Source organism: Xenopus laevis, chromosome 4S, assembly GCF_017654675.1.
Source record: "Xenopus laevis strain J_2021 chromosome 4S, Xenopus_laevis_v10.1, whole genome shotgun sequence".
NCBI lineage: Eukaryota > Metazoa > Chordata > Amphibia > Anura > Pipidae > Xenopus > Xenopus laevis.
In genome coordinates this window covers 114,665,980-114,686,908 of record NC_054378.1, presented here as the reverse complement: position 1 = coordinate 114,686,908, position 20,929 = coordinate 114,665,980, and positions in this window count along the sequence as shown.

Sequence of the window (20,929 nt, the reverse complement as noted above, 5' to 3'; positions counted from 1 at the left end):
ACACTATTTCACTTATTTCAATGCAGACGCCATAGCCATCGAATGTAGTAGGCAAACATTCCAGGCCTTGGGTGATAGTAGCATTGCAGCTTTACAGGTCAGGTGCCAGCCCCTTCCAAGGTCATCTAAGTGACTTTAAGAAGCAACAAATATTCTAAGCAAAGTGCAGGAAAGGGGCTTCGGGTTTCCAGGGTCTGGGAACATTTTGTAGCTACTTCCTGGACTGCGGAGACACACTTCCTGTCTCATTTCCTCCACCTTTCTCTTGAAGGGCTGAGAACAGACTTAAGTTAATGATCAGTTTACCGACATTCCCATTCTAAGGGTGATATATTGTCCACCTGGAGTGGCCACCTTAACCCCTTTGTCTCTCTCCATTAGCAGTGGGGGGAGTCATACTGTAGCAGTAACTCTTTGTGTGCTGACTTGGGCTCTGGTCATGAAGGAGTTGTGTCTATTAGTGCATGAGAATAGGGCTATGAGCCTTGTCTAATTACAAAGCCGTACACGTGATAAATTGCTTAGTCTGAACTTCCTGCAGCTGAAAGCTGTGAAATATTTGTGTTTTTCTTTCTTTCTGTTATTGCTCTTGTGCTATGTATGAGCAAGCCTTGCTTTCTCTTTATAAAAAGACAGATATATATATGAAGAGATGACTTACACTATAAGCAGAGTATTCCCTCTTAAAACATACACTGCCTGCATTTACATATATAATTATTTGAATCAGAAACTCCATCAGAAATCACAGGGCCCCATATGACAACATTTTCTATTGTATGCAGTGGCGAACTGCTTTCTATAGGGCCCCCCCAACTGCTGCTGGACCCGGTCGGGTGCCGTGCTGCCCACCATGCATGCCCAGTACCTGCTTTCTGGCTGGCTGGGAGAAGATTAGGCAAGGCATGTGTCTGTGTGCGCTCAAGCTCTACATGCTGGGTCTCGGTGTGTGGCACACGTGGAAGTTTTTGAACAGAATAAAAACAAATTGAAAAAGCCCCAAGGGCCCCTCAGCACTGTGGGCCCCTAGGCTATAGCCTAACTTAAGGTGGCCATAGACTCAAAGATCCGCTCGTTTGGTGCCTAAGCATTAATCCTCCCCTGATTGTATGTCGCCCACCCCCATTTCAGGCATGCCCCAGACCCCGCTCACCCTCACACCACAGTAAAGAAGCCAACCGGACATGGGTGCTAAAACATGACTACTAAAAACCCACTGGTGGCCAGGGTCCCCGCCACAAGGTAAAAAAAAACCATTGATCTTGAACATCTTCCATACTGTAGGCTATATTGAACAATGCCTTTTGTAATGGTAGAAGTTTTCTCTTTTACCCAGAGTGAAATCGCAGCCCCTAAACACGTGCAGGCCCGGATTCCGGGTTGAGGCGCCTATAGGCCGCTGGGTCCTGTCGCCCTGTGGCCGCACTCGGGCCCCCTCAGTGATTGTCAGCCATTTTAACCTCAAATCTCACCCTAATTCATCCTAAAACTGGACTTTTAGGTGTATTTACGACAGCAAAAAATGTCGTCCTAACTGTCCTTCAGGCTGAGCCCCCCAGCCACTGCTCCATGCAAGGACAGCCTACAGTTTGGGAACCTCACCCTAAATCTTACTCTATCATGCTTTCAATTTGTGCTCTCCTAAAGGTGCTGTAACCTCAGAATAAGGATGCTGATTAAAAATAATCTCACTATAACTCCAGTAATATCTAGTACAACAAATGTGTTTAGCACCTTTCCCCCATAACTGGCCTTCAGGATGGACATCTAGGAATATCTAGAACAGCCAAATTCTTATTTTAACTGGCCTTCTGGCTGCCCCCACCCCCATACACTGCTTGATCCCCCTAAAAGGGTCAACTCCACAGTGTCACAACCTATGGTTCCACAGCCAATATACATGGTTAGCATATGGGATAAAACCATTTCCCACTGCCCAGTCTACCATTTTCTTGGCCTGTATCTCTGTCAGTAGGAAAAAGAGCAACATGGGCAAAGCAGTCTGCTATTAAGGTGGCCACAGACGTACAGATAATATCGTACAAAACTAATTTTAGTACAATATTCAGTGCGTGTATGGTGCGAAAAGAGCTAACCGATATCAGCAGAAGACTTGGATATCTTTTGGCTCATTGATCGGGCTGGACAGAAAATTTTGATCGGGTACCTTTAAAGGCACACAAACATCAGCCATTGTTAGTGCTGAATCGTCAGATACAAGTAAAATTCTATTGTTTCTACCAGTATATCTGACGATTCAGCTCTACACATGTGTATTGAAACAAACCGATCTTTCTTGGAAAGATCTTTTCCAAGAAAGATCGTAATTGTTACGCCTATGGCCACCTTTAGTCAGGGACCTAATGAAGAAAAGGACATATTATAGGAGAGTGATTGCATGTATTTGTGCTCCACTGTGATTTGGCTGCTTTACATTACATCAGATGCAGGAACACTCAGTAAGGATTGAAAATTCTAGCCAAAACGATATAGTCTGCCTTTAGCGCTCCATTAAAGTTAAGGTGGCCATACACGGGCAGATAATGCTGCCGATATCGGTCGTTTGGACAGGTCTTCCCAATCGATATCTGGCCACGATATCGATCGGGAAGGTTTGATTTTTAGCCCCTTGGCGCATCGTAATTCGACCGTTCAGCCATACGGCCGAAAGTTCGAATTACCCCCGATATAGCCATGCCGTTAGTGGCATATCGGGGAAAGATCCGCTTGTTTGGCGATGTCGCCAAACGAGCGGATCTTTGAGTCTATGGCCACCTTTACAGGGACATTAGTTTCCATTCTTCTAAAGAATTTAGGACTGCCCTGCTTAAGCTACCAAAATAAAAATTCTGTTTGCTGCCAAGCGGCACACGGCTAGTGCTCTTGGTGTTCCTCGCAATGTTGACAATGTTATGGAATAAACCGTAGTTGGAATCCAGAAAACACGCTTGTTGCTGTAATGTGCTGCTACGTGCTGCCAAGATTTCCCTGGCACACATATCCCTAATAACAAATCTCTGGAAAATATCTGTGAGCAATTGGCTTGGTGTGCCTCAGTGACTTGATAAACCGCAAATGGTGTACGGCTGAAAGATTGTTCTCTTATGGTGGGATATGGGATATGAGGCTGCCATGCTGGCAAACAATTTGCAAACCTCACAGGCTGCACCTACACCAACCAAGTTACTTGACATTGTCCATACAAGGCAGATGTGCAACAGACCCTGGAAAATGAGAAACTACTGGCCTTGTTTGTACACTTCCTTAAAGCACAAGCAGCTTGCTTTGTATTGTTCCTTTAAAAGTATGATTTTTTTGTTTCCAAATATCCAATATAACTTTATACATTGCTTGTGTAGCCGTGCTCAAGGGGATGCAGTCACCATTTCTGTCTTTGTATAAATCCTTTGTCATTTGTACCACGCTAAGGTTAATCTTCTGTCACATTAGAGATCCAGATTTACCATTTTTATGTATTTTAAAAGTTCAGGGCTTTGTTTGTTCTGTCTCTGCTAAGCTCTTATCGGAACGTCTTCAGGCAGCTATGTATTAAATGGGCCTATTAGGCAAAGACTAAATGATCCTGCCTTTGTCTTGAGAGGCACTCTCTGTAATCCTGAGCGTATATCTAAAATCTACATTAGTACATAATTCCCCCACACACACATATGCCTTATTAAATAGCAGGGCCAAATGTGTTTATTAGTTGTGTTGCACAATACATATTCTATTTTTTATAAATAAGAATATTATATTGCAAACTAAATGGCAAATTTCCTTAGTATCATTTACATCCTTTCTGCTGAAAAAAAATCTGCTCCTGGTCTCCTGATGAAATGCTACAGTGAACAGGCAGCTTCTTAAAAATCATGAAAAAAAATTAAGTTTGGTCTTTGGTATAATTAAATATGCCCTCCCAAGAACATCTGTGATTTACTACATTGAGTAGGAGAAACAACAGCCTGCCAGAAAGCAGTTCCATCCTAAAGTGCTGGCTCTTTCTGAAAGCACATGACCAGGCAAAATGACCTGAGATTCACCTACACACCAATATTACAACTAAAAAAAATGAAAATTTTATATTGTAGAGTAAAATATTTGCAGTGTTAACAGTGTAATTTAGAAATATAAAACTACATCATAAAAATAATGACAGGATCTCTTTAAGCTCCAGAAGCCAAGAGCTAGAAGTTATGGGAATTTGAGCCCTGGTACTTTCCAGCAGAATTATACATAGGTGGCCATGCACGACAGATTCAGCCCCTTCAGACTGACTCAATATCTCCTTTGCCCATGTATGGGGCCCTCCTACAGGTTTGACTTCCGTAACGGATTGAGGACCACACATAAAATGTTGATGTGGTCCTCAATCTGACGAATGGCATAGCCACAATCATGATCCAAACTGGATCAGTCCGATAATAATAGCCACTTCAAGGTGAGCATGTGAAAGATCCACTTATTTGGTGACCTTGCCAAAGAGGAGGATTTTATAATGTATGGGCAGCTTTAGTGCAGAGAAATACCTATGCTTACATAGACTGATGGCATTTCTCATTACAGGTTATCTGAAAACGGGCTGACTTGTACCTGCAATGGAAAGTGATAATTATGGCTGACCATGCTTCCAAAAGACATCATAAGGCTGCACCCCCACACCATTATCCTTTCTGGCTTCTTGTAATGAGATTATAAACACAATAGGAGCATTGAATAATCTTATGGAGAGCCTGTCACTACAACAATGGTTACTCAGACATGGCAAAAATGAAGGATGAGCTAATAATACATTCATGGTATTTTTTTTTGGGGGGGGAGCACAAACTCTAAAGGGAAAGTTTAAAACAAAGTAAGGCATGGTAGTAACAATCTTTAAAAGCTAGTTGCCATGGGGGAAGGTGGCACTTATCAATTAGCCAATGTAAGCACAGAGCTTTCCCAGAATTCAGACATCAGCATCCAATAATGGGTTGCCAGTAGCCAATGAAATGGATTTCTACACTCTTTTTTTAAAATTTGAGTACTCGCTTTTTAATGTGATCTGCCACAAATTATAGTAAATAGAAAACATACGTTTACAGAAAAAAATTGCCAGCCATTTAAGTTTAATCACACAGCCTAACTTAACCCCCAAATGTTTTCCCAACCCACATGATGGGCACCACACGACTAAACAATTTCTCCATCTGATACCATTTATTTCCTCATCGCACCGTTGTGCTCAGATTCTCCAGCTCTTGGCTTTAAGAATTCCCATGCACCATCAGTTTATTTTCCCTCGTGTTCCTCTCTTAAACTCAAATCTTAAAGCAAGGTTAATATTTTTAATAAGGTTTCAAATATCTTCATTCATTTTGTGCCTGGGGTGTCTGGAATCTATAACTACCCCATCATATTCTCTTTCCAACATTCAAAATCTAGGATGTCTTATCTACAGATACTTCATCAGTTTTATTTCCTCAGTATAAGACATGAGCAACTAAAGACAACATTGGCCATGTGCAACAATTTTTGCAAACAACTTCACTTGCAGTAAAGAACCATCTCCTTGACCTGACAGCTTTAATTGTTGTAAATCCACAAGATTAATCTGCTAATATGTCTCAGACCTCCACGATTTTAATAATAGATTCTGAATGCTGTTTTAGTTGGCTGGCTGAACTGGTATAAACATATTTAGCTATTTCTTGGTTCTAAGATTGCTGTCATAAAGGCCCCTTAATATTCAGCCAGTCCAAAATTTAAATCCAAAGGGAATCTCTGTCCATAAACAGTTGTATGCGTAATAATAAAAATAAATTGTGATTTGAAGCAACTTTCCGATGTGCACAAAATATTTTCAGAGTGTTGCTATTGAATGCAGTATTTGTTTGATGATTTACAATATCTGCATTATTGGCTCTGATATAGCTGAACGAGATGATTAAGAGATCTAGAGGAGGACTGATTGTCAAAACCTGTATCAAATACACCTTTCAAAAGCCTTTACATTTACAAATGGCTTTAAACCAAATGAAAATATATATTCAATGTATATTGAAAAGTTTCATAACACCTAGTTTCATTAGGCAAAAAGTTGTTTTTGGGTGGATCCCGGTTAAAGCCCTGATCATCATTGAATGCAAAAACAACTATGGGGCATCCCATGACTTTAGACTGATTCTGAAGTTTACCTGCCCTGTATGGGGGGCCCTCTGACGGGGCCACCCAACCGATATCTGGCAGATAAGGCAGGTTTGAATTTCCCATCGGATGAAGGACAACATAATTGATTGATTGATGCAGTCCTCATGATAATTTGGCCCTAGGTGCTAAGACTAAATTAACCCTACATCACCTACTTTAGTTGGGCATATTGGGGGGAAAGATTATTTGATTTGGCTTCCTCGCCAAAAGAGCAGATCTTATGATGAAGACACACAGAGCTACTATTAGCAGCTACTTGGCACAGCTACAAAGCAGATAATAGTGATAATTGGCTTTGCTAAGGCACTACGTGTATTGTAGCAGAGGCAGTATTGTCTGTGGCAGTGGCAGGGTATTTTTTGAGCCAGAACAAGTAGCTGCTACTAGTTCCGTGTGTCTTCACCTTTAGGGCTGAGACACATGTTCAGATTCGGGGAGATTAGTCGTCCAGCCACAAATCTTCTCTTCTTCGGGGCGACTAATCTCCCGAACTGCCTCCCGCCGGCAGTTCAGGAGATCGGCCGGGATGGCAATAGCTGCGAGTGCCATCCCACCGGTGATTTAGATTGTAGGCGACGGGAGGAAGTTCGGGGAGATTAGTCGCCCTGAAGAAGAGGAGATTTATCACTGCACGACTAATCTCCCCGAATCTGAGCATGTGTCTCTGCCCTTAGGGTGGTGGCACACATGGCTACTCAGGGAGATTAGTCGCCCAGCGATTTTCCGAAGTTGCCCAAGGTTTCCTTTTGAGCCAAATTCGGACAACTTCGGAAAAACAAATCGATCCGCCATCCCGCCGGCGATATACATTCTACCTGCTGGAAGGCATTTCAGGGAGATTAGTCACCCGAAGAAGAGATTTGTAGCTGGGCAACTAATCTCCCAGAGTAACTCTGTGTGTCTTCACCTTTATAGGTGTATGGCCAGCTTTATTTATCACTTTGCTGGAACAATATAAATAATATGAATCAGTGGTCCACAGTAGAAAGGATGGACTGGGGCAGACACAGGCCAATCAAGATAAGAATTGGGGGTGAATGCTTATTTGCTATTTTGAATATGTTTGCAGCTTTAGCAGAGTGATTGAAAGCCGAATCAAAAATGCAAACACACAAATATTATGTAATGATGTCATATTTAAAAATATATATCACTTAAATAAATGTATCATTTCTAATTAATGACATAGGTGTTTTTTTTCATAGCACAGACTACAAAACCTGCGTCCTTATGATTAATATGACAAGGCCGTGCAAGGCCTGACATCTCCTTAATATGTGACATTTGCAGAACAAAATGCTCTAGACTTAATTTTACCCCAAGGCTCATTAACCCTATTGTTATCAGAACAGAAGGAAAACTCGGTGACATTAAATTGATTAAAGGCAATTCCATCAGGCATATCTAGGTGCGTGTCCTTGTCATGACAGACCTGCTAAAGGTCACATTTGCATATACTGACATCACATAGAAACTAGGTGTGAAAGCTTTTGACTGTAAAATGATAATATGAAATAGGTTTGTCAGGGGGGAATCCTCAAACTCTGGTTTCTATGTGTAACCAGTTTTCACTTGCACATAATGTTTTTGGGGTGTTTCCTGATCATTATTTATACAAATGGACGTAACAGTTTCATTAATATTAGTGGTGATGGGAGGACAGGCATTTTAACCACTGCTGTTTTTGATCAGATGGCAGCAGCAGCCAAAACACCAGTTTCTCATAAAATCAACCAGATTCTGGATAAAAAAAAAACCCAACTGACCATAAACTTAAAACGAGAGATGAGGTGTCTTCCTTGGTTAAAGGAAAACTATACCCCCCAAACAATGTAGGTCTCTATTAAAAGATACTGAGTAAAACAGCTCATGTGTAAAACCCTGCTTCATGTAAATGAATCATTATCATAATAATATACTTTTTTAGTAGTATGTGCCACTGGGTAATCATAAATAGAAAATTGCCATTTTAAAAAATAAGGGCCGCCCCCTGAGATCGTAAGATTCACTGTGCACACATAGAAACCACATGTAAGGTCACATGAGCCAATTAACAGACAGAGTTCTGCCTTTTGCTTCCTCACTTCTTCCTGTTACAGTTAGTGTTGTAGTATTTCTGGTCAGGTGATCTCTGAGGCAGCACAGATAGAGTCACGAAATGGTGGTTCAAGGCAAGAGATGTAAAAGGGCAATATTTATGTAAATATATATTCCAGTTTGGTAAGATTCTTTAATATGTCATTCAATTTGATATAAACTATATGTTGCTTAAGTATTCATTTTGGGGGTATAGTTTTCCTTTAAGCAAATTTCCCACGGGTGATAAGACGTCCCGTGTGCCGTTGCCATAAAGCTTTCTAAAAACACAAGGCATTCACATTCTTCGTGCTGCATATATACCACTGCCTTAAAACCAAAAATGAGGTTTTGCTTTCACATAAGTAAAAATATAAGCAAGACATGCAAATCCCCTTTAATGTCCCCGTGACCAACTCTGCATCCAGGACTGCTGGTTTAATGGCACAGATACAGCCTAATAACACAGAGCCATATGCCCAAAATGTCTTCTCCTTTAATTATTAAAAAGATTTTATTTTTTATGTTTTATACTCTTGATACCTTGTATATCTACAAGACATTTAAGGAAAGTTTAATATGGATTTAAAAAAGTTTCTATATACAGGTATGGGACCTGTTTCCAGAATTATAGGAATATTTATTAAAGTTATTGTATATTTATATATCAGACATGCAGCACTGTCTTTAACAAACATTGTTCACTCGCATCAGTCCCAATCCCAAAAGAGCTTACAATCTAACTTCCCTATCATGTTCACACGGTACAGCTCTGTGGTCAATTTCATTAAATGCCAAATGACCTGCCTGTATATTTTTGTTGAAGAAACCCATTCAGCCATGGTACAAACTCTATTCAGATGGTGCCCAAGCTCTATTAAATTACCTAATGTTAATTTCTGTGAGGTGTACCCAACCCATGACCCTACAGCTTGTTGTTCCTGTACTACCAGATCCCCTCCTCTTAAAGGGATTCTGTAAATGATTTAAAAAAACCCAAAACATTAGTTGATAGTGCTGCTACAGCACAATTCTGTACTGAAATCCGTTTTTCAAAGAGTAAGATTTTATTTAATTTAATTTATAAATTTGACATGGGGCTAGACACATCAATTTGTTTCCTTCTACATGCACAAGACTTGAAAGGCACCTGAGAACTGACTGTATTCCACTTGTTCTAATAAAAGGCTGTAAGTTCTTGAGAGATGATCATGACAAATCTAGGATTACTCACTATAAAGAACTGGACAGTGTAGTCAAATACATGGTCTTTACCAGCAATGTTGATGATTCTGCTGCTACACCGGCCTCCTTGGCCATTCTTTCCATTGTTGAAGACAACAGAGTAGGTCAGACCCTACAGGGACAGTTTTGCAGCACATACAAACCTGAGATTCCTCCCCCAATGATTTACACTGAAAAAATGTTTGTGTTCATTTTCAGCTTTACCTTAAAAATGAAGAAAGCAAACTCATTATTAAAATATAATTGTTACAAAACCCTGATATGGCCCTTGAATATTATTGACAGTATAATCCAGTTCTCTTGAGGAAACTAATCCTACTTAGCTGTAGATCTCCTTTCTTATTTGGTATATTTCTTGCAATCAGTTATCCACATATTGGAAAATCATTTGCATTACAACTGACACTTGGAATTCAAGTGCACTGTGGGTCTTTCCTCTTTATATATAGATTTCAGTGCATTTAGCCATAGACATGAGTGTACGATGACCTGATAAATGCTGGGAGCCTGATCAGGATGGTGAGCAATGCACAGTATCAATTTATATTTCTAAACCAGGTCCTCACCTCTTGTTTTAAGGCAATGACGAGGGCATAAAATATTTTGCTTTGGGACCCAGTAAGTTTAGTCTGCACAGAGCCCACAGAGTAGTTTTTATTACATTTATTTAGTCTTTAGGAAAAACAAAATGATACAAGACCTTGGAGTCAAGTTATTTACAACAACTTAAGAGACAGAAAAGACTGTATATTTGTGGAGTGATGATCCTTGGAATCTGTCCATGTCCTAAATAAGATACCCTTGTACAGGAAAGCGAGTTGGTCAGTTGTACGGAACCGGTTACAGTTTTCATAATTTCAGATGTTCAATATATTGAACTTTGTGATGCGTAGTTTCAAATAAGCTAACAAAAAACACGATCCATCATCCCTTCTCTCAGAATAGAACAGTTTAGAGAGAGATCTATGAGCAGAAAAGAAATAAAATGACAAACGGATGGGGCTGTCTCCAGTTTCATGTATCATTACAACTGTATCATAGTAGATTGGCATTCCTTTTTTGAACAGCACTTCACAGTGGTTTCCGTAAGTTGGTATGGATTGCACAACACGCTTACCAACTGCCATACCGGATATCTATTTTGCAACCTGGGCTGAAGCTCCCCATTAATATAATTCTAAGCCGGAAGATTCTGCCTTCCCTCGAGGAAGTCTGAGGCTTTCAGAAACATTTAATATAAGAGACAAGAGTAAATAGCTTACGTGGCTGATGAAATGGGTAATGCTGTGTGGTACAGCTCACGAAGCAGCCCCAATGGTATCTAACCGCCCTTCAGACTGTGATTGTTGGCTGGGTGTATTGATTTCTTCAATCCCAGAAACAAGGGCTCAGCAATATTCTAAAGGATGTAATGACAGTCGGCAAATGCCTCAGACCATTAGGAGACACCCAAGTCTCTAACCTGTTTGTCTTGCCTCTGTTTCAACCACTGGACTCGAAATATGTACATGTTTCTTGCAGAACAGAAGAGAGTGTGACCATCCATATATAACCATCTACTTAATACAACCACGACTATTCATGTATTTTTTAGGAGACGCCTGGTTGGAGAAATCAAATATGCTAGTAATTACTTTATTCAAACAAGGGAAGGTTTGCATAAGCGTGCCAACTTAAAATCTTTATTAATAAACAGAAAGCTTTTAAATATCACTTTTTTTTCCCCCACTAAAGCTCAGAGAACAAGCATATTGGCTTGTTTGTTCTGGCATGCGAAAATAACATACCGTGTGAAAAATATAATATGAAATAGCATGTGGTGGACTGTGGTCATCTTTCGGAGAAAATTAGTGGAGGCCAAAGTGATTAATGTTTCACTTTATTAAAAAAAAACAAAAAACTCTTTATAAATAGTTCAAGTATTCGTTTCCTTAAAGGGTGAAAGGTTGCACTACACATTTCGGAGCCACATTCTATGACTTTGTATGGAATCTGACATTGGTAGCAAATATGCCTCAGATGTTATCCATTAAGCAAACTACAGAAAAAAACATTTTAGAGAAGACCAGTTAAAGGGGTTGTTCACCTTCCAAACACTTTTTTCAGCTGATTTGTTTTCAGAATGTTCACTTATATACAAAGACTTTTTTCAATTTCTTTTCATCTTTTAATTTTTACCGTTTTCCCAAAATTTAAGTTTAATGTTCGTGTCTCTAGTTTTTTAGTCTTGCAGCTCAGTGATCCAGGAACATCTAAACTGTTCCAATTTTCTACATTCAGGGGTTTTTATTTATTAAAGTCCAAAAGCCAAAAACTCAAAAAATTTGAGATATATGTACTAAAAAATCTGAATTTCTAGTGGAAAAAAACATCAAATTTGTCGAGATTTATTATACTCTAAGGATGGAAAAAGTCTGAATCCGAAAATCCGGTATCTCAGACCTACCAAGGTTCTATAACTGTCAAAGGGAGAGGTCCCTATACTATTTGGAAGTTTCTGTGGTCTGAGCTGGAATTAGCCTGAAAATCCAACTATTTCATACATTTGGGCAAAATACGAAAAATTCTAGCTTTTCAGTAAAAAAGTCAGAAAAAAACATACTATTCAGATTTTTTGCTAAATTATTTCGTGTTCGTCTCCGATCCGATAAAATTTAGATTTTTTAATAATAATGTCCAGTTCTGGATTCTAGTTTGGTCGGACTTTTTTGATTAAAATAGATACATTCGAACTTTGATAAATTAGGCCCTTAGTTGATACATTTCTCTGCAGTATCTGTGGGGGAATATTAGCAACTATTGTATCAATTCTAACAGCTGCCTTTAATGAAACTGACGGATTTTGCTCAACAGGGACAAAGATAAGAAATGTATCAACTAAATGTATCAATTTAGAACAGTTATAGAGTTGGTGACCATAGCTGCTTTTTAGAAGGTGAAAATGAAATTTTAAACTTCAATATTAGAAAAATGATCACAAATAGAAAATAGAAAGTAATTGAAAAAAGTATTTATTTCTGGTGAACTATCTTAAATCAACTTTAAAAAAGGCTTTGATGTTGAAAACCCCCTTTAATGGCAAATAATGCACAATAAAACACAATGTCAACTCAGGGGTCTCCATGGCCCCGACCCAGTCCTGATTCATCCAAAGGCTGCAATACTACCCTGCCACACACACCTTTTACTTTTGTGACTCTGACTGGGGAAAGTCAGAGGGAGTGTGGTGAGTGCCCACAGTTTTACTGATATAGACTGATATCCGATGATTTCAGGGATAAAAAGCAAAAAAACTCAGTCTTTGCAGAAAACTCTAAACAATTTTGGAGTTTTCGGGGAAAGCTCCGAAGTTTTCAGAGTTTTGCCCGAAGCAATTTTTTCGGGCTTTTTTCTTCATAAATAAGATCCATTCGGGAATTCGGAGTTGCTCGAAGTTGGATATTAGAAATACTGGCATAAAGTCAGACCTCGATAAATAACCCCCTTAATGTACATTATAGTTATGCTAACAATAAACAACTACTCTTCAAAATATTAATGGTGATTTAGGGAGGTATTGAAATTTGAATGCTAAAAACTCTAAAAATTCATGTTTTGTTACAAAAAAATTAGAATTTTTAGTTGGAAAAAACCTTTGAATTTTTTAAGATTTATTATACCCTGAGGCTGCAAAAGTCAGAATCCGAAAATACTCCATCTTCAACCTGTAAAGTTCATGTAGACATCAATGACAGAGGTCCTATTTACAATTTGAAGTTATTATTGTGTACACTGGGTTCCGTATGATAATCTGAACATTTCGGGCTTTCCACCAATGTCACGAAAAATTGGGACTTTTTGGATGTCTAATCCGAAAATTCCGTATTTTCATGCAACAATCTGAAAAAGTTGTGAGTTTTCTTGTGACAAATTTTTGTGTTTTTTTATGATAAATAAGGGTAAATCGTAGTTTGGTCAGACTTTTTTTAATCAATTAATCAGAAAAATTTGGATTTTAGCAAATAAGCCCCTAAAGTTGCCTATAGGTCATGTTGATCATTTTTTGTAGGTTTGCTTTTGTAAGTAATTGTTACTTACATGTTTTGCCAACTTGACTGTCCCTTCTCACCCTGTCTAATGCTAATGGACTACTGCTGCACAAATATGGCAGCCCCTTCATAGAGGAACATGGGGAATCAGATAAGTAAAAGCATCATGCAAATATATCAATGGCAAAATTATATAGAGCATGCAATGACAATGTTCCTACTACCTGTTTTTCATTGTGTGTCCCATGTTTTTAGAATTGCTACATGACTTAATTGCATTATGATTCTACTGCAAAGATTTCCATAACTTATTATCAATGATAATAATATGAATAGTCTAAAAACATCCAACAACAATCCCTGTAAAGGTAAGAAATGAAATGTCATCAGAGAGTGAAAGGAAAGTAATCCAATATACGTACTTTTCAGCTGTGGTGGGAGAAAGACCTTAGGAAAATACACACTATACAGTTACTCTGCTCCATAGACAACTGCACAGGAAAAACTATACATGGCTGAGTAAATTTAGTAAAATATTTCCTTTTTTTAAGCTAGATTCATCCTATACTTATTTTTATTTGATTTGGGTCACTTGAGGGTTATAGCAGACAATAGTGAAATTGACTTTCAAATTTGGCCAGAATAGAATATCTTTAAAGCATCCAACAATATTAAATATGTATTAAATATATATTAAATATATTAAACCATTCAAATCTATAAAATTTTTAATACACAGATGGTTATTTATCAAGGTTCAAATTTATCTCAGTATTTCTAAATTAGAAATCCAAGCAACTCCGAATTCCCAAATGGACCTTATTTATGAAGAAAAAACTTAAAAAATAAGGTCGGGCAAACTTCTGAGCTTTTCCCAAAAACTCCGAAATGTTCAGAGTTTTTCACAAAAATGCAGGAACCCCAAAATCATCAGAAGTGATGGGCGAATTTATTCGCCAGGCGCGATTTCGCGGCGAATTCGCCGCCCGCAAATAAATTCGCCACCAGCGAATAAATTCGCAAAACGCCCGCGAAAGTTCGTGTCAAAAATTCATATATGGCTGCCGGCGTAAAAAAAACGGGCGCCGGAATTTTTCGCCATATTGTGAATTTTTCGCCACTTCGCGAAATTTGCTAATTTTTCGGCGAAGCGAAACAGCGCAAATTCGCCCATCACTAATCATCAGATATCTGTACGGACATCAGCGACAGTGGAACCTTCCCCATTGGCTTATACGGGACCTCGAGAGATTTTAGATGCCGGGGTTTATGAATGTCGCTGAATAAGAGCATATTAGAAACTGTAAACATTATAACACATTTATCAGACTGAAATTGCAGATTTGCCTCAATACACAATTGAAAGTCCTGTGTTTAGAAAAGAAACAAGTATGTATGTATGTATAACTTTATTTGTAAGGCGCTGAATAGGGCTTATGCTAACTTTTTGTTTTACAAAACTCATTTTTTTTAAATTTCTTAATACAAGGACCAAACTTGGAGTAGGTTCAATCCCTCTGCTCAGTTAAAGAAATAAACAAATAAAACATAGATTATAACAACAGGCAAAAAGAATATACAGCAATTAAGGCCAATGGGGGTAAGGGTATTAGAAATATTTTTGTCTCTAGACAGGCTGAGTTTTAAAGTAGGTATGAAGGGTATTGTCCATTGGTTTCCGTGGTCACACCAGCTGCTTTTTTACATTTCTTTTTAATTTATTGATACTTTTGTATTTCATTTAGGGATGCCCCTTAATTACTTTATAGCCCTGACCCACTTCTCCAGTTCTGTTCTCTGATATTACTGGACAATCTTCCACCTTTCTCGGCCAGTCAGAAAGAGGTTGGGGATATATAGTCAATGTTTGATTGTCCTTATATAGCAGGAACCACTTGGGGCAAATTTACTAAATTGCGAAATGGCGAAAATTCACCAGCGATGTAGATTGAGTAGGGCAACTTCGCACCCTAACGCTGGCGAAGTTGAACTCTGGCGAAGGGGGAGAAACTACGCAAATTTACTAAGATTTTTTTTTTTCTGAACGTTACCTCCTTCGCTAGAGTTTACTTCGCCAGGTCAGAGTAGGCGAAGTTCAATAGAGTAGATAGGAGTTAGTAAATAAAAATGTTGAAAATTTTTCTAAGTCCCAAAATAGTCCCAAAAAAATGCTGGCGTTTTTTGGGTGGTAGGCTGAAAACGAACAAAAATTTTTTTTAGGGTGCCCACATTCCCCCCTACATTTGTTAACATATGGCACCTTAAATATATTTTGGGCACATGTGTAGGGCATTCGGACACCTATATAAACTTTTATTAACTTTCCCTGGGCTTGTGAAGTGTTCTGTATGCGCTGCTGCATACACGTCCATTCAAATTAAAATTTGGCTCCGTATGCAAATTAGCCTTTGATAGTGCTACTTCGCTTTTCCTGATGAATTAACGCTAGCGCAACTTCTGTACCTTTCGCCTCCTGAGCGCAAATTCGGAATTTAGTGAATTAACAGCGGCCTGGCAAAAATTCGCCTAGCTTTTCCGGACCTTCGTGAATTTGCCCCTTTGTATCTGGGGAACAAAAGCCCCAGCGCAAGAAGCCATGCTAAACATATTTCCTTTGTTGTGCTAGAAGAATTCAAATTAAAATGCTCGGTGCAAATCCACAAACGTTTTTACCAGCTCTTTCAAAAATCCTTTCAGTAAACAGAAGGACATAGTGAGTTATTTTTAAACAACATGGACAGGCATATGTGGCTTTTCCCCTCCCTGTCTGAAAACTTTGATTGAAGCTTTAATAGAATAGCCCTGTTATGAAAGCTTTCCAGACCCTTAATTTAGTAATCCAATCCCTTCTGGTCTTGTCATGTTAAAAAGTGACATGTGTTTGCTTTGGCCCAGTACGAGAAGCAGAGAGAGATGCTTGTAGGTAGGAACTGTATGTTTTTGACCTGGCTCCAAATTCTGTTTTCGCCTTTCATCGAATTAGTTCAGCTGCATTAAATAAAACGTTGCTTGGATTTTCTGTGGAGAGAGCCGTTTCTGAAGCAGGAATTAAATGAAAAACCCCATATATCTATGATGGAAACCGAGGAGCTGGAACTGACATTAACTCTTTGACTCTATGGAGGGTAGGAAATCAAATGCTGACGTGTGCTGTTCTTCCCCGTGAATAGTTAATGATGGATCAGTGTCCTATTTCTGCTGACAGTGCAGAATTGGAGCTTTAATATGAAGTCCCACGAAGGGGCATGCTGTACCAAAGTGAATAACAAATATTCACTTGGTTGCCTCCCTGCAACATTGCATGTCATGTAATTGGCGACTATTTTAAAACCCTAAGAGGTATTCTGAAAAGAATCAGAATATGCAATTGCACCGTAAATATTTACATTGTTGCACCAAAAACAGCGAGGCCGATATGAATAATACGTATATGTGGAACAATAAATTAATTCTTCACATTATTCATGTTGAAATTATTTTTAGAACAGGTATGGGTCTGTTATCTAGAATACCTTGGATTTTCCGGATAACAGATCTTTCTGTAATTTGGATCTTCATACCTTAAGTCTACTAGAAAATCATTTTAATATTAAATAAACCCAACAGGCTGGTTTTGCCTCTAAAAAGGATTAATTATATCTCATTTTGGATCAAGTACAAGGTACTCTTGTATTATTTAAGAGAAAAATAATAATCTTTTTACATTTTGGATTATGTGGATAATATTGAGTGAATGGGAAACAGCCTTCCTGAGTTTTCTGGATAACGGGTTTCTGGATAAAGGATCACATACCTTTATTGTGTAGAGAGGGATGCTCTGGGGTATTTGCAACTGGTCAATTTTTTTGTGGTTTCTGAATTATCAAGCTTTTTGTTCAGCAGCTCTCCAGTTTGGAATTGGCTGTTACTATCTGATTGCTAGAGTTCAAGGTATCCTAGCAGTCAGGCAGTTTTTTAATGAGAGGCTGGAAGATTAACATAAGTAATAAACAATAACAATAACATTGTAGCCTTACACAGCAGTTAGTTTTTGGCTGCCAGGGTCAGTGACTCATATTTGAAAGCTGGAAAGGGCAAAAGAGCAAGGTGAATAATAAAAAAACAATTAATTGATTTTTTTTAAATGAGGACTAACTGAAAAGTGCAGAACATTCTATAACATGAATGTCACGTTTTTTTTTTTTCGCAGACTGTTGCACCGGCAAAGCCTTAGCACAGACAGGGGCCTTATTTATCAAAATCTGAGTATTTAAATAAAAAAGTCTGACCAAACTAGAATCCACGATTTAATTGTATTGTGGTCAAACTCGATAAAACTGAGTTTTTCCCAGAATTGCTCAATTTTTTGGGCTTTTTTCCAAAAAGACAGAATTTTTCTGATTTTTGCCCGAAAAGTCTGAAATAGGCTAATTCCAGAGCAGACCACAGAAAATTAAAAATAGGATAGGGACCTCTCCCATTGACTTATACAACCTCGGCAGGTCCGAGATGCTGGATTTTCGGATTCAGACTTTTTTCATCCTCGGGTATAATACATCTCAAAAAATGTGAGGTTTTTTTTTCCACTAAAAATACTAATTTTATAGTAAATAAAAACTCGGGTTTTTGGCATTCGGACTTTAATAAATAACCCCCTTCTATTCACACATGTGCATTCGTGTAAAGCCGAAAAGAGACAGACAGAAGAATAGTAAGACACTGCTGGTTTTTCCTGGGCCAGTGCATTTATTTCCTAAAGGGAGCACCAGCCTACAAAAACACAAGATTTACCAGTGCAGGGTAACAGTACATTATATTTGAATTAATTTGATGCACTTTCGGTTTTTAGTGTTACTGTTCCTTTAATCCTTTAAAGGAGAAGGAAACCCAGTCGGTGCAACAACCCTCCCCCCCTCCCGTGTGTTGCCCACCCTCCCTCCTCCCCCCTGGCCTACCCGTCCCGCTGGGCAAATGCCCCTAACTTGTTACTTACCCTTCTGCGCAGGTCCAGTCCACGGAATTCACATTAACATCTTCTTCCACGCGATCTTCTTCCTGCTTTGATCGGCGTTTTGGCGCATGAGCAGTAGGAGCATTTCGCCAGTACGGATCTACTGCGCATGCGCCAAAAGTCACAAAGTTTTCCGATTTCACTTTGTGACTTTTGGCACATGCGCAGTAGATCGTACCGGCGAAATGCTCCTACTGTGCATGCGCCGGTCAAAGCAGGAAGAAGATCGACTGGGTTTCCTTCTCCTTTAAAGGCATTGCTTTGTGCAATTAGAAATTGTCCTAGAAAGATATGCATGAGTGTTGTGTTTTAGTTTTCTGGTCCAAGATGCCACTTAAATGATATGTTAGTTAATTTGTCAAATATTTGGAAATCTGATGTATAGCGATGGGCGAATAAATTCGCGAATCTCCCGTGAAAATTCGCCGGTGAAAATAATTTATTCTGTATATCAATTCTTAAAAAAGGTTACTAATTAATTCACTATTTTTAATCACTAATCCATTGAGAATGCAGAAAAATGCCACACTGAATCAGGTTACAATAGTGTTCAAAGATGAAAATTCATTTAAAAAGGCAACGTTTCGAGCCTACCAGGCCCTTTATCAAGCCCTGTGTTACATCATACAAAAACCTTTTAAAGTCAGAAAGGAGGTGTGACTACATGCCCCACCCCCTCTCCAGTGACATCACCAAGTTGTTATATACAAGTTGTTAAACACCATCCGGTACCCAGTCCTTAATCAAGCGGTGAAAAAGCAAACATAAATAAAGTAACAAGTTGATGTAGTAAAAATCCATTTGTATCCAAAAAAATAAACTGAATTCAGTCAAGTCCGTTTGTATCCAGAAATCGAAACATAATCAATTGATATTTTGAAACATTTTGATACTTAGAGACATCATTATGATCTAGCATACCTGAGACGCCAATGAGACTCACTCTGCATATCGCACTCAGCACTTTTCTGAGACACTTTATGATATGCAAGACGTGTTGTCAGCACTCAGGTGTTTTATGCAGGTGTTTTATGTAGATCTTTAATAGCCTAAGATAAAGAGAAAATATTTGGTAAGAATTCAAAGACATCAAATTATGCAACATCTATGCATATATATATATATATTTATACACAGGGCAATGGTATTTACCTAAAAAATAAAATTGGCTGGCGTGTATTCCCTATTTAAACCATAGGGCCAGATAGTGTACAATTTGTAAATAGGGATGTAGCGAACGTCGGAAAAAAAGTTCGCGAACATATTCGCGAACTTGCGCAAAAATGCGAGCGGTTCGCGAACGGTTCGCGAACCCCATAGACTTCAATGGGAAGGCGAACTTTAACATCTAGAAAAGACATTTCTGGCCAGAAAAATGATTTTAAAGTTGTTTAAAGGGTGCAACGACCTGGACAGTGGCATGCCAGAGGGGGATCAAGGGCAAAAATGTATCTGAAAAATCTGCCTGTGTGTGCTTGGAAGAGATAGTGTAGGGGGAGAGCTGTTAGTGATTTCAGGGACAGATGATAGTAAGTTTGCTGGCTAGTAATCTGCTTGATACTGCTCTGTATTGGAGGGACAGAAGTCTGCAGGGATTTGAGGGACATTTTAGCTTAGGTAGCTTTGCTGGCTAGTAATCTACTGTTCTCTTTAAACAACTGCCATACGTTGACCTTGTAGGCATTGTTTGCCCAGTTTTTTTGGACGCAGCCACTGAAGCACAGTTGCCAGAAAAAATATGCCATATAAATGCTGAAAATAGTCATTTTTCGCCATACGTTGACCTTGTAGACATTGTTTGCCCAGTTTTTTTGGACGCAGCCACTGAAGCACAGTTGCCAGAAAAAATATGCCATATAAATGCTGAAAATAGTAATTTTTCGCCATACGTTGACCTTGTAGACATTGTTTGCCCAGTTTTTTTGGTTGCAGCCACTGAAGCACAGTTGCCAGAAAAAATATGCCACATAAATGCTGAAAATAGTCATTTTTTGCCATATACGTTGAGTCAACGTATGGCAAAAAATGACTATTTTCAGCATTTATATGGCATATTTTTTCTGGCCTCTGTGCTTCAGTGGCTGTGGCCAAAAAAACTGGGCAAACAATGCCTACAAGGTCAACGTATACACTACTACAGCGGTGGATACGGATTACGTAAAATATATTATGGCTGCTTGAAAAAAGTGACTCCGGTGTTTTTTCTGGAGACGGTAATATTATGGATATTTAGACAGAATGGGAACAAGGTCACACAGCTCGATGGCGGGTTGAAGAAAACAGTGTGCAAATAATGCCTACAAGGCCAACGTATACACTACTACAGCGGTGGATACGGATTACGTAAAATATATTATGGCTGCTTGAAAAAAGTGACTCCGGTGTTTTTTCTGGAGACGGTAAT